We start from the raw sequence: 13,680 nt of genomic DNA on the forward strand, positions 1-13,680 counted from the left end.
TGTGAGGCGATTAGCGCTGGCAGAGATCAGAGAACGTTTAATACAAGCAGTGATTGGCATGACACTGAGACAGCGAGTGCAGTGCGAGAGAAACTGAAGAATGTGCGGAAATGTGAAACAGGGAGAGATACAAACCTCAATCGGGGTACATCTAAAAACTTATTAGAAAAAACGTTGAAAATGTCATGTCTCTAAATTGGACGGTTATGGGTTCAAGCCCCACTCCAGAGAATTCAGGCTGATGCTCCCAATGCAATACTGAGGGAGTGCTACATTGTCAGAGGTCCCGTTTTTCAGCTGAGACTAGGATCACTTTTGCCTGTTTAGCTGGAGATGAAGTACTATTCGAAGAACATTTCACCCTCAAGCACCAAGAAGAAATTGCCCAATCGCTCGTTCATTCACTGTTTAGAGGCCTTGCACTTCCCTACAGAAGAAAGATTTGTATTTATACAACATCTTTCACAAAACCTCAAACCCCTTTACTGCCACCGAAATATATTTTGAAAACAATCGCTTGGCATTATAGAACTTGAGTATTGCTGAAAATAGAGACATGCTGGCAAAGTTTATCGTCTTTCACTCATCAGGGCAAATACAAGAATACCAAATTTCAAACAGAGCAACAATTTATATTGCAAGAGAAAAGGGTACTGATTGGTTCAGAAGTTGGCTCCGATTGATCTACCAATGACTGGTGGATCGTATGAAACAGCATGTCCCTTCAACTGTCTGCAATAGGCAGAGTATTAACTGTACTTAACCAGACCATGCTTGCAAAACTCAGAACATAATGTCTAACTTTAGATGTGATTGTGTGATTGGACATCACTTGCTGAGCAATCCAGAGAGTGCTAAGAATTACATTAACAACCAATTTAAGGTTATCAGTCAGGCTCACAATGTGGCTTACTTATGCTTGTTAGAAGCTACTTATATTCATACAAGAGGACCTGTCCTCTGCAGGTAGAAGGAACATGTCCAGGCATTACCCTTTTTCTGAATTAAACAAAAGAGTGGAGGACAATATGTTTGAGGAGTTGCCATGATGCATTCTCCATGGCAACTCCTCAAGCAATCAAAGTTGACTTGTCATCCAATTACCCTTTTCTCATGCTGTATAAATTGTTGCTTCCTTTGAAATTTGGCAGTCTTGCATCTATTCTGATGAGTGCAAGATGAAAAGCTTTGGCAGCATGTCTCTTCTCAGCATTATTTTGAAAAGTAGTAATGGAAGAAACACAGCAGCCAATTTTCGCACAGCCAGCTGCTACAAAGTGCAATGAGATTGACATTATAAATATTGGACAGGACATCTCCCCTTCTCTTTAAATAACATTATGGGACTTTATCCAATTACCTGAGAAGAAAGACAGGTAGGGCATCAGTTTACCATCTGAAAGACTGCACCTCTGAGCGGGCAGCACTCCCTCAGTACTGCACTGACATGTCATCCTGGATTATGTGCGCAAATCCCTGGAGAGGAACTCAAGCCCACATCCTTCTAACCCAGTAGTTACTCACTGAGTAGCAGCAGGCAGCATGGTTAGAAAACAACTATAAAGATATAATCCCAGAAATCCAGGAGCCCACTCCACTGGCATAAATACGGGAACAGGGCAAACATCCCGACAGATGGAGGAAGCTGGAAAATCCAGGAAAGGGACCAATGGCAATATTTAAAGGTATACATTGAAAGGGCTGAACAGGTTCTTGGAAGAGGCACTAAAATAGCTCAAGCTGAATAAGAAAAAAGGAGAGCTCCTAATTTTTTAATGTTGGTGGATTAAATTCAAGAGCTGAGAGATGCCGTTGTTGGAAAAGCAGAGGCGAAGCTATCACCATGTGGCATGTGAAAGGAGGTGGATGTGACTGGATTCCCCTCAGCTCAAGGGCTCTCTTCAAGTGTGGGAAGAAGTTTAATGACCTGACCAATTCAGGGAAGGTAACAGTGTTTTCAGGTTCCCATTGGTATCCCATTATACAGAACCTAATTCAGTAATGCTCTTAAAATGTTACTTTCTAAGAAATAGTGATTGTAAGAGGAGGACATAAAAGTGCAAATTAAATATTCCCAATGCCTGTAACGATTCCCAATAAGTTATAGTTCAAAATCTTCATGAACAATCTCAGTGACCAGTGTCAAAAGAAAACTGTAGCTCCTCTTTAATGATTATGTCCTGGAGCCATTTAAACAGCGGTGAACATTCTCAAAGGTGCAATGGGAAGGTGGAAGTCACAGAATTGTGGTCAGGTGACATGGTCTGGTGGGAGAGCAGGAATTCTTCACCACTCCCCGAAACAAACTGGAAGTTTGTCCACTGGAAAGCTGACATATATCAGCTCGCATCAGAAATTCATTGTTCTGTAAAAGGTGCAATTACTACTTGCGCCCTCCTGCAACACAAATACTTCAGGGCCATTAAGGTTAGATTCACGCACCAATTAATTGGGCTCTTTCCCAATTTGCTGTCACCAATAGGTTGCATTTGCATTTAAGTTGACCTTCTTCATCTTCATGTGTCACGTTTTGCAATATTGATGCTCATGGCTCTCCAACTTTCACAGTTTTTGATAGTGGCCAAAACCTTGGTCTTCTCAAATCTCCTACCTGCTCAGTTTCTTAAGCTGTCAGTGTATTTCCCCCCTTTGTCTCCCTTTTGCTTTGCTGCCCTCAATTTTACAGGTCACTACTAGATGTCCTACTTTCTTTCTCCTGAATAGGTGTCCAAGGAGCTGTAGTTGTTTTTCGGTGATCATTTGTAGGAGTTTTCTACTGTGCATGCATTCCTCAAAGCTTCCAACCATATTACATTTCAGAAACCACATCTCTGTTATCTTTAATTTATCTTCCATTGCCTTCCTATATTCCGGCTTTCGCATCCATATAATACCATTGACCTGACGTAGCATTTCAATAACCTCGCTTTCCTTCCCATAGTGTTAGTGTTGTCCTTATTTCTAAAGGGGACTGATATTTTTGCGAAGATTTGTTTTGCAAGTGTATGTGCTTCTGGATTAGTTTCCCCATCAGATGTTACTGAGCTACCAAGATAAGAAAACGACTCAACTTGTTTTATTTCTTTCAATTCCACCATTATTTGTCTACAGGAGCATTAAGAATAATCACTTGCCAAACCTCTAGTACACGTCAAGGTCTAGGATCCCAGAGGAGTTTTGTGGGACCTGCAGTTCGAACCAATTGAAAACAAAATCTCATCACAAAAATTGAACCAAACATCTGTTTGGAATAGTGCCAAGGTCCCATCATAATATTGGGGAGAAAAAAATTAATGAAAAATGTTGGTAATCAATTAAAAATATATTTTAATTCACATTTAACCTCTATTTGCAAAAGCAATTACTGCACGAACAGCATGCTGAGTGATTATATCAAACAGAATAGACCAAGACACTGGCAGCAACATACTGCAAATGGGATGAGGAGTTTCTAATTACAGAGTAAATGACTGGGGAGGAAACCCAGCTCTTTGACAGTTCCCTGAGGGAAATGGGTTTGATTTTCTTGCAGTCTGAGGTGAGCAGTGTAAAACAGAAGCTCCAACGGAAATAATTGATCTTTCTGAATTAACAATATCGTCTGACTCAAGCCAGCTCCCTTCTTACAATCCACAGAAAAGCACACGCGGGTCGACAGCAATGGGTCCCAACACTCTCAACATAATTCCACTTTAAAAGTTACCAATGGGGGAATCTAACAGCTAACGCTGTCCTTCCAAAATTCTGCAGGATTTCCCACCTACACAGGAAAATGCTGCTTAAAGGGAGCTGTGCAGAGATACTGCTGCCCCTGTCCAGAGTCGCAGCTCCTTATTAGATTCAACAAGCTCGAGCAATAAGCTATGTGTGATCTGTAGTGTGACGGGTTATATTGGGTATTGCGTTGTTAATAGGTTAATTCTAATTGTTTAATGTGCTCATCATATATTGTGTACAGAAAATGATGCAGCGCCAACTGGAAGCTCCCCTCCAAGTCACTCGCCATCCTGACTTAGAAATATATCGCCGTTCCTTCACTGTCTCTGGGTCAAAATCCTGGAACTCCCTCCCTAACAGCACTGTGGGTGTACCTACACCACATGGACTGCAGCGGTTCAAGAAGGCAGCTCACCACCACCTTCTCAAGGGGCAATTAGGGATGGGCAATAAATGCTGGGCCCCGCCAGCGAGGTCCACATCCCGTAAATGAATTTAAAAATCACATGATTTGGTCTCTCATACAGCCTCGTGGAAGGTGTAAGTGGAAGATGTGTTCCAACAATAAAGCTCCTGTTTCAGTTATCTGCGCAGACTCATTGGGCAGAATCTTCTGGTCGGCATGCTGGGGTGGGCCCCACACGCCGATGCGTAAAATGATGTGCGGTGATGTCGGGCATGTGTCCCGGTGTCACCACGTATCATTCCGATCTTCAGTTTGGCAGGTACGCACCGGAGTTGGCTGCCGAACTGTCAAAGACCTGTTAAGGCCATTAGTCAGCTTATTAAAGTAGTTGTCAAGGCTGCCGTCCAACCTTAAGGTTGGCGGGGGGCAGGTGAAGAGCCCAGGCGGCCTTCGCATTTTTCATGGAACCTCATCCACGGGTGGGATGAGGTTTCATGAAGGGTTTATAAGTGTAATAAAATTTTTTATTAAAATTCATTGACATGTCCCAGTTCATGTGACACTGTCACATGAGGGGACATGCCTGAATAATATTTTTTAACACTTTTTTTCAGGTTTTCAAAATCAAATTAGTTTCCCTGAGGCAGCCCCGTGCCCTGGGGAGATTTCTGTACTCTTTCGTGTGCATGCGCAAGAAAGCGCAGACCCCAACTCTCCCTCCTCCCCCCCGCCCGCACAGGTAGTGCTGAGCACTTCTGAGTGCACGTCACAATGGGTGAGCCTTAATTGGCATATAAAATGGCGGCGTGCAGCCAATCGCGATCGGCTGGGCGCCCGCCTGCTCCCTCCCAGCCCTTCCCGACGGGGAGAAAATTCTCCCCATTAAATATTTTGCGTTAGTCTAACAATATCAAGAATATAGTATGGTACGTGAAAACTAGTGATGGAGAAGTCTCCATCGCTGCCTTAAAACTTTGAGAAGATCGCAGGCCTCACCCAAGCAGCAGCATGGCCGAAATGATATCAGAGTTTTTGACAGATCTCACACCCCTTCAGGCCTTGCTGTGAAGGTGGGCAGTGAGCAGGTCAGGACATGGTTATTCGTGCTGGGTGACTGTCCAGATGAAATCGTCATCAGGCAGGGTATCGATTAGGAGGAAACCATGTACAATGAAGTAATCAAAACACTTGATCCATACTTCAATTGGAGAAAAAATACTATCGTTAAGCAGGATAAATTTAACAAATGTACCCAATGTAAAGGGCGGAGTGGTGATACATTCATAAATCACCTGCCCAGACTATGAATATAGCAGCTTGAAAGGTGAACTGATAGAGACAGGATTATCATGGGGCCGTTGGATGATGCCTTGTCTGAACACGTGCAGTCAGGGGAGGATCTAACCTTAGCAAAGGCAATCGAATGGAGCAGACAAGCTGAGGTCAGGAAACAGAATCAATCTATGGTTTGAGGTGGCCGAGAGGACCTATATCAAAAGGAGATGACTCGGTACAGTATGTCCGATATAAAAAACGAAAAACTGATTTTAAAAAAGCACAGGGGACAGGAAGAGTGCCCAGCAACAACTCCAGCTAACTGTAATCGATGTGGCAGGAAAAACACATACATGAAAACTGTCCTGCCAAAGAAGGTGAATGTTATTTATGCAGAAAGATGGGCCACTTCTAGATTGTGCGTCACAGTAAGCAGCCTGGACAGAATGCACACAAAGGGAAGCCTTCAAAAGGTGACAAGATCCGTGAAGTAGATGATATCCGTGATCGTGTGGTACCTTTCCTTGGCGAGAACCAGGAACCAAGCGTAAGCTACTGGAGCGCTGATAACCGAGTAGAGGGAAACAAGACACACTTCAAATTAGACACAGGTTCAACACTTTTGGTTCTTTCCAACACTGAACCGTGACTGGAGAGAAACTCTCTTCAACCATCATCGCAAAAAATCTACATGGGTTGGGAGGGATAGAACTCAAGGTCATAGGAGAACTGAAGGCAACCCTTCAATATAGAGCATAAAAAGTCACTGGAACATTGTTTGTGATTGGGAACCAGAGTTGCTCACTTTTAAGCTCATACCAAATTCCATCTGATTTGCAGAGGAACTGGAATACAGAGATCAGCCTAAATGCTTCAGAGCTGAATTCCCACAGCTGTTCACAGGACTAGGAAAGGTGAAGACAGTGTACCACGTCACTCTACATCCGGAAAAGAGGCCAGTGTGTCTGTTTACACCCAGAAAAGTTCCTCATCCACTCTTGCCAAAAATAAAGAAGGAAATTGACTTTATGTTGAAGCAAGGGGTTATTTCACCTGTGGCAGAACTGACCAGCTGGTGCTCAGGGGTGGTCCCAGTGCCAAAACCCAACAGGTCCTATCAGAATTTGTGTAGATCTTACACAGCTGAACAAAGCAGTTGAACACAAAGTTCATCCCATGTCGTCTGTGTAATTGATGATTTACTCAACTATGATGAGAGCGTGGTCATGCTGAGAGTGCTGAGACTCCATATTACTGCACCAAGGACATTTGGGCACCTGAACATGTCAAGCCAGAGCAAGACATTCTGCTCGGTGGCCTGGTCTCTCAAAGTCATTGGAAGAGATGATATCAAACTGTATTACTTGTGCTCTTCATTGTTAGAAGACAAGAGAACCATTGATGTCATCTTCCTTTCTATCAAGACCATTGGAATATCTTGGAATGGACGTCTTTGAATACAGAAGTTAAGATGTTGTTGATCGTAGTGGATTACTACTCCAGGTGGATAGAAGTCAAACTGCAGGGTCACACTTCTGAAGCAGTGATTACATCATTGAAAGAGGTATTTGCAACACATGGAATCCCAGGTGTTGTAATCTCAGACAATGGACCACAGTTTTCCAATGAATACTTTAAAGAGTTTATGGTAATATATTGGTTTATCCATACACCAGCTCACCAAGATACCCTCAAGCCAACGGTGAAGCTGAAAGATGAGTGTTTGAAAATGAGTGAGCAGTGAAAATATTGCTGCTGAAGAACAAAATCCAGCTGAATCTTCTGAGCTATTGTTTTAACTCCACCCCAAAATGGTTTAGCACCATGTGAACTCCTAATGGGAAGAAGACTGAGAACTCAACTCCCTACACTCCCAGACACACTCTTTCCACATGCACAAGCTGATGACTTGGACCAAGTGAGAGAGAAAGAGGATAAGTATCATTCCAGCCAGATTTGGAACTATGACAAATATCACAAGGCATGCAACCTGCCAGACTTCCAACCAGGAGAGCAGGTTTGGACCCAAGACCAAGCTCATGATGGACAAGTGGTTGAACAGACACCACACCCACAGTCCTACCTCATCCAAATGGATTAAGGTACAGTGAGACAGAGAGGACCTGCATTGGTTGGTATACAGATGCAGCCTCCAGCCCGTGGAAGCAGTCATCTACCCAACCAAACAGGCCCGAGAGGCTGCATTCATCTATCAATCCAGATGACAATTTGACTGGTGAACCGGAGTCATCCACCAGTTGCCCTCCTGCCCAGCAGACCACCTGCACGACTCAAACTCCTGATCCCTTTCAAAGGAAAAGAAGATCCCATTCTGGGAGAATTGTGAAATTGCCACAGTGGTCCTCCATATAAGAAAAATGAAGGAAAGAAGAGGGGAAACTAAGAGGGGAAAACAAGATTAGAGATTGGAACACAGCAGAGTTTAAAGCTATGGTTTGTTTGATCTTCACAATATAGAAATGGGAATCAGAGACTTGGGGGGAGATGTAGTATAATGGGTTATATTGGATATTGGGTAATTAATGGGTTAATTATAATTACATCATCACAGGAAGTGATGCAACATCACATGATTTGGTTTCTTGTACAGCCTCGTGGAAGATGTAAAATATGTTCCAACAAAGCTCCAATTTCATATGCCTCTCTAGACTCATTGGGTGGAAATTTCCATCCTGGTGACTGAGTGCAGTGGCGGGTGGAAAATTGACATGATTCACGCTGGGTGGCAGAATGGGTTTTCACACCTGATCTTCTGCTTTTCAGCTCATTATTTATGCATCAGCAAGGAGCTCGTCGGATCTCGTGGTGGGGCGGACAGTGATTCCTCCACCATTATCTCATGGGGTCAAGGGTCCTGGCGCCATATTTAAATAGAACCTGTGCACACATTCACTCTCTACAGTCCAGCTGTAGGTGTGGCAAAGACAAAAATGGCACCCAAAAGGACCAAACCCTCAGCTCTAAACTCCTTCAACTGACATTTGACACAAGTACTCAACTGAGCTAATTATTAGGGTGCCCTTTCAGTCAGCCCAAAATTGTAGTTGTTGACTCCTCCCACACGCGCTCGGAACATTACAAGTTGGTATTGAAGATTGTGCTGCTGTGCTTTTTATGGGACACAAGCTTCCAACCTCCCCCTATTACCCACCAAGTTCCTCCCATCCTCCTCCAACCTCACTGCATCCAAATTCCCCTACCTCTTGTTGCTATCCAGCCTCCCTCTGTTAGCCTTGAGCCCATCATCATTGTTGTTGATATTTCTGACCTCACCCCTGAACCCTTTAATATTGATGTCCCCATGCTCCTTGTGGAGATTACACCCACCTTTCTTCAGGTCACATGCACCCTGACTTTCCAGGACCACCACCCACTGCAGCCCCCCCCCCCCCCCACCCACCCGCCTCATGAGACCATATAATACCCCCACCATGACTTTCCATCTCCTCACCTGCAGATGCCTCCTCTGGCCACGACTGTGCCATCTGCCTCACAGTACAAAACCTCTAACACCCAACACCAAAATCTTTAAGAGGCTGACCACACCATGTTGTGCACAACCATCACTGCCCAGAGTGGCCTTCCCCCTCCCAGGACCAGGACCAAGACGCACGCGCCGTGCAGAGCCCACGCAACCCCAGGACATTCAATTCTCTTCAATTGGTCCCCAACAGTGTGACCTCAGCTCTAGGACAGTTTCTTCCTCCTCCTTTATAAACCTAGACTCCGAAAACAGAATCTCGAATTCGCTGATGAAGTGAAGCTCGCCAAGTGTGCAGCACTTAAATACAGTCATGAAACAGATCATTCTAATTATCCACTGGTGGGGCACTTACTTTTGGAGGGAGAATGTGATTCCAGCGAGTTGGATTTTTAAAGAGTATTCATGCTATGGAAACGAATGCACACATGGTTCCCGACGTAGACCAGCGGGAAAGTCGATGTGCCTTTAGCCCATCATGAAAATCAGCAGAACAGAATTCCAAATTAATTTCCCGCCAGCAGGGAACTGACTTTTGCCATCACATCAAATTTTGTGCCCCGCCCGCCACGATTCCCACGAACGGAAAATTCTGCCCACAATGTATTTTGTATTAGTTTAACAATTACCAAGAATATAGTATGATCCAGCAAGATCAAATGGCCCAGACTAAACTACTCTCAATGATCTAATCAGATGTCTCTCTGTGATCGAGTTCAACCTCATTTGCTATTCCAGACCAGATCCTGTTAAAAATCCTGTGACTGGCTGGTAGCACTCATGCCTCTGAATCAGATGTCCCACTTGAGCACAGAAATCAAAGCTGACGCTCTGGCACTGTGGGGAGGTGAATGATGCACTGTCAAATTTGGGTGCCATCTTTTGGATGATACGTTAAACTGAGACCCCGGCTGCCCTCTCAGATGGACATGAAGGATCCCGTTGCACTATTTCAAAGAAGAGCAGGGGAGTTCTCCCCAGCGTCCTGCATAATATTTATCCCTCAATTTACATCACAAAAACAGATTATCTGATCATTAGCACATTACTGTTTGTTGGAATTTGCTATGTGCAAATTGGCTGCTACATTTCCTACTTCATTGGCAGGAAAGCACTTTGGGATGTCCTGTGATTGTGAATGGCAATAAATAAATGCAAATCTTTCTGTCTCTCTTTTCTCTCAGCAGTCAAGCTCATCTCCCCCCTCTCTCTCTTTCTGGTCTAGATCAGTTCTCTCTCAGTGAAGACCTGTTCCAAAACTGGTAACTTCAAGGCCAGCTGTTGACTTCTATGTTAGGTGACTCAAGCATCAGGACACAACCAGGAAGAGCAGAAAGGGAATTCCCTCAGTATTGTGGTGGAGTGTCAGCCTAGATTATGTGCTCAAATCCCTGAGGAGGCCATTTGTTCACCTCCAGTTGTTACCCAAGTAGAGCTAACTGCATAGAAAGAGAAGATCAATACTGGCGCCTACCCGTCTATAAGATTGAGCAGCAGGTGGCTAATATACTTACTCATTAAGCCATAAAGGGGATAACCAATTTGTTATGATCCCAGCTGATGTTAACACTGGACAAGTCAGATCCCAGAGTGAAACCTAGCTTGATAGATCCTAACTTTGTTTTTTTTTAGAAACCACGGAAGAAAGTTACTGAGCAAATTCACAAGAGTTTACTGATGAACATTTAACATAAAGAATAAAACATTAATTAAACAGGGGAAAAAAATGAACTATATTACACCGGACAAAAAGGTTGAAAAAATCTCAATACAAATGCAAGAAAATGATTCAAACTCACTCTATTCATTTTGCCACAGGGTCAGGAAGATATAATAATGTTATTGGAATTTATTGTAAACTAGTGGTATCTCTTTGTGTGTGTGTGTGTGTGTGCGTGTGTATGTGTGTGTGACTTAATTGGATTAAAGGCAGCTGGTCTGACGGCTTTAGTGTATTAGAAGATAAGCTAGGTTTGAAATGTGAAGTAGGTAAACATGGGAGAAGTTTAGAATGTAAGATGTAAAAGGAGATTTGCATTCTTAAATAAACTAGACTAGTTTGAATTCAAAAGAGGAAGTGAAATTTACACCTAACCAGCAGAAGTTAAGAAACAATGTGTTTATTTTTCCCAAAGATTATTGGTAAAATTTGTACTATGATAATTTTTTTATAATCAGGAAGGTAAAGTCCAAAGATATAGTGAAACAATGGGGATTTGCATTCAAAGGGGAAAATATGTATAAAGGAGCAAAGGCTGTGTGTAAGGGTAGGAATTCCATGATCTAACAAGTGTGAAACACCTTCAGCATCTAAGACTCAAGCTGCTGTCTACAAAGAACTGAAGTTAAGGAAACTCACGTTGAATTAGATTGTTCAGGGTATCATGTTTCTTTACCTGGGTCTTGTAAAACCTATGTATCTTACTGTTGCCTTAGCAAAAGTGTAGCTGGGAGTTAGATTGGTTGGGGGATTTCAAAGTAATCATAGTAGTAATTTGTAGATCTATGTATGTATTTAAAATTGTTTCTTCTATTAATAAAGATTTAATTTAGATTGATAAGAAACCTATAAGACTTGGTGGTCTCATTACTATTGAATTCAAGGCACACATTTCGAAATTTATACAAATTGCAAAAAATAGTCGTGGCAATTGTTTCAAGTTTCCCTCTGGAATTTGAACAACTCAGCATTTACCATCGCTGTGCCATAACACCCAGTGATATCCTTACAGGCACAAAACCCGGGGAAGATTTACCATTACTTTAACACCAAGGCTTCTTGCTTGCCTGGTCCAGTTGCAAACAGTTTTCTTTCAGCAGATTTCTGAGCATTCACAAGATGCTAGGTGCTTTTTCCCCAGCTGGTGTCTCTCCCTGAGACACCCAAAACTGCACTCTAAACTCACCTTTACTTCAACAGCAGAGCAAACACAAGTTCCCCAGCAACCTTGTCGTATTTCTTATCAGAGAGCTTAGAACGCCTGTCTTCAGTCACTGACATACACACTCTGAACTTCTCTTTCTGCCTTCCTCTGTCTTTGCGTGTGTCACTGGACCCCTGTTGCTGGGCAAGAGCACAGGTTTTTCTATCTTAATGTCTTTCCCAAATTCACTAAACTTCTAACCCTTGTTTAACTTATCTCTACACTTCAAGGGTTGTAAAACCTCATTTAAAATTATGTATACAAACAAATCCAGGAAACCTGACCTTTTCATTAGGAGCCCCTCCACCCCCCCACCCCCTTCCTGACACCAAGCTCACAAAAAAACTAAATGAAGCTAAAAACATGTTCCACCTTTGTTAAATCAAAATATGAATTAAACTTAGTTATACATTGTTCCTAACAAAATTCAGAGTGAGAGTTCAAAGGTAACTATTCATGGGAGATTTTTAGGGAAAAATGGAAGAACTTCCATTTCTAAAATGCTATTCACAGCCTCAGGCCATCCCAAAAACACTTCATAGCTCCATTCGAGGCACTTTTGCCTCAGAGTCAGAAGGTAATGGCTCAATTCCCACTCCAGAACTTGAGAACAAAAATCAATCCAACTCCAGTGCAGTCCTGAGGGAGTGCTGCACTTTTGGAGTTGCTGTCTTTCTGATGAGATGTTTATTGAGGCCACGTCTGCACTTTCAGGTGGACATAAAAGATCCTAAGGCACTATTTCAAAGAAAAGCAGTGGATTTATCTCCTCTATCCTGACCAATATGTATCGCTTGATCAACATTGCAAAAGCAGACTATATGGTCAATATCATGTTGCTGTTTGTGGGATCTTGCTACACAAATTGGCAGCTGTGTTTCTTACACCAGCGATTATACTTCAAAAGCACTTCAATGCCTGTAAAACACATTACCTGATCCAGTTGTCATGAAAGCAGCAACAGTAATGGATGTCTCACTTTTTCTATTCTTATTTTCACAGACAATGAAGTACTTTTTGAAGCATAGTTACAGCTGAGGAACTGTGTGTAGCCAATTTGTGCACAGTAAGCTCCCACATATATCCATGACCTGGATTTTCCTGTCAGCAGTGAAGCGTTGGCAGTTGCCACTGACTGTACCACAAGATCCGAAACTTACCTTGTCTGTACTCTACAACCGGAACTTTCTTTTCATGCTTCAGCTGAGCATGACATCGGGATAATCAGCAAAGGACCCCAGCGTTTGCTGGTGTCGCCATGCCCCCAATGATATCAAAAGCTGAAGACCTGCCCTTGAGGCCAGTCTTCAGGTTAACGACTGCCAATTTTTCTATTATGTTTTAAAATATTTTAAAGCAGCTCATTGTTTTAGCAGGACATTTTTTTAAAGTGTTGTAAACCTTTAGACACTTTTATTTATAACAGTTTTAAAAATCTGCCAGAGTCAGTCCCTCAGCTATCAACATCACCTAGCTCCTCTCTCCTACCAACACTCTGCTGCTCTCCGCATTCCCCCTCTCTCTGCCAACTCCTCTCCACCCGGATCTCTCTCACTCCTCCGGCTCCTCTCCCTCTGCTCCCTCCTCTCCTCCGATTGTTTTCCCTTGGCTCCTCTAACCCCACCGCCCCAGCACCTCCTCACTTCTCCTCTCCCCCAGCTCTCTTCTCCCCCCCTCCCCCCTCTCCCCCAGCTCCTCTCCCCTGGCTCCTTTCCCCCAGCTCCTCTCCCTTGGCTCCTCTCCCCCAGCTCCTCTCCCCTGCTCCCTCTGGGCCCATGTTTTATAATGACCAGGTACTGAGGCAGGGTGTGCAGGAGTCCAGCACGGACTTTGACTCCATTATTAAAACCTTTGGC

Source organism: Cetorhinus maximus, chromosome 8 (genome assembly GCF_964194155.1).
Source record: "Cetorhinus maximus chromosome 8, sCetMax3.hap1.1, whole genome shotgun sequence".
Classification (NCBI taxonomy): Eukaryota; Metazoa; Chordata; class Chondrichthyes; order Lamniformes; family Cetorhinidae; genus Cetorhinus; species Cetorhinus maximus.